At 31.0% G+C, this 2195-nt stretch overlaps 1 non-coding gene across 1 annotated transcript; it reads left to right on the forward strand.

Moving 5' to 3' along the window:
• Positions 1 to 552: 552 nt before the first annotated feature.
• On the forward strand, positions 553 to 659 carry LOC133802768 (small nucleolar RNA R71). The gene has a single exon (XR_009877515.1). It is a non-coding gene; the product is annotated as a small nucleolar RNA R71 (small nucleolar RNA).
• Positions 660 to 2195: the final 1536 nt, after the last annotated feature.

Below are 2195 nucleotides of genomic sequence, written 5' to 3' on the forward strand. Positions count from 1 at the left end.
GTTGAGCATATGGTTGATTTTGTGGGGCATGAGTTTGGTTTTGCTTGTTGTATTGGTGCCCTTGATTTATTTGAGGTTGGTTTTGTCTCCAAGAAAAGTTTGGATGGTTTCTCCAATTTGGATTTTAAGTGGATGAAAATGGGCTATCATTTGGTTTCCCATAAGCATGAAGAGCATTGGCCTCGTCAGACAAGACTTCTAGGCAGGAAGGACATGATTAGGAATTATGGCAAGGACTAGAACATATTTGGAGAATTTATAGTTTGGCTTATGGCTAAAGCTTCTACTTTTCTCGCTAATTTGTCTAAGGATGTTCTTAAGTCTAATTCATCTTTTACTTCATACCTTCCTCCTCTTTTTGGTGAATTAGTTGACCTAGACCTAGGATCAAAATAATTCCATTGTTGTGAATTAATAGACAAATCTTCAAGGCCGTCCCAAGTCTCTTGTCCTTGAAATTTAAAAAAATTTCCGGTGTGCATAGATTAAATCATTTGATGATTAGAGGGAGTCAAACCATCATAAAAATATTTTACAAGTATCTATTTTTCAAAACCATGATGAGGACATTTTAATAATAAATCTTTAAATCTTTCCCAGAATTTATAAAACTCTTCGTTATCTTTTTGAAAAAACTCAGAGATTTCTCACCTTAGACTATCAGTTTTAGACATAGGAAGAAATTTCAGCAAGAATTTATTATAAAGTTGATGTCATGTAGTTATAGACCCCGTGAGAAGGGAATTTAACCAAGCTTTTGATTTATCTTTTAATGAAAAAGGGAACAATCTTAGTTTGACTGACTCATCAGAAAAGTTTTGAAATTTAAATGTTGAGCAAATTTCTAAGAAATCTTTAACATGCATGTAAGGATCCTCTCTATGTAACCCATAAATAGATGGCAACAATTGAATGATTGATGGTTAAACTAAAAATGGGTAGCAAAAGTGGTTGGAAGAACAATACATGAAGGAGCATTAGACAAAATTGGTGCAAAATACTCAAGCATTGTTTTTTCAGGCACAACATTTTCATCAACAGGATTTCCAGTAATATTAGCAATTGGTTCCATGATGCTCAAATTTTTACTAACACTTTCAATTTCAAACAAAGATAAACATCTTTTTAATAATAAATTTTTAGAGTTACGTTCCCAATGATGCATACAATTTTTACAAACAAGGCAACAAAGATAATCTCGAACAAGCAATATTCTGATGTTGAAAACCAGTTAAAACCGCAACCACAGAGCATACTTAGAATTTTTAGAGATTTCACAACAATACATTTTTTATGGTTTACTAGTCCCCAGGCCTATTTGATTCCACTTACTCGTACACTACTAACAACTACCCGATGTTAATTAGTAGAGGCAAATTGGGAATTTTGTTGAAATTTCCTTTAAGCAAAAATTGCTTATGGTGAAAGGACAAGATTTAGGTATTTTTTTCAACTATTTTTTTTTCACAATTACACAATAATATGATAAAAGACAGAAACATAAGGTAAAATTAAATAAGACTATAAAAAATTAGGCAAGAGTAGGGAGGCATAGCAGGCCATCAACCATAAAAAAAATAAGGTAAAAGTTAGGATGCACAAGTGTCATCAACTAAAACATAAGATAAAAAACTAGGAGGCAAAACTGCCATCAACTAGTAAATTGCAAAAAAAATAAAAATAAAAATAACAACAAGATAAACAAAGAAAATTACAACAAAGGTTAGGAGGCACAAGTGCCGTCAACTAACAAAGACATACAAGGAATAAAAACTACAACGAAATTAGTAGGCACAAGTGCCGTCAACTAAAAAACAATAAATATATATATAGAAGTATGTTTTTTTTAATGGGCGGTAGAACTGTCCCAACTTTTCTTTTCATCTTTTTTTTTTGTTTTTATATAAATATATACTTTTTTTTATATTTTTGTTTATATAAATTTTTTTTATGCAAAAAAATTTAAATTGCTAGTAGAATAATTCACTAACCTTGAGAAAAAATTCATTTCTTTTTCCTACAACTCCCCAACAACGGCGCCAAAAACTTGATGGACCCAAAATGGGTATGTTTTAAAAATTTATAACTCGCAAGTGCACGGATCATAAATGAAGTATAGTGTTCGTGTAAGCATGAGATCGAACCCAAAGGAGTTGTCTAAAATAAAAAAGAAAACTATTTTAAATAAAAATTAA

This window comes from Humulus lupulus, chromosome 9, assembly GCF_963169125.1.
Source record: "Humulus lupulus chromosome 9, drHumLupu1.1, whole genome shotgun sequence".
Lineage (NCBI taxonomy): Eukaryota > Viridiplantae > Streptophyta > Magnoliopsida > Rosales > Cannabaceae > Humulus > Humulus lupulus.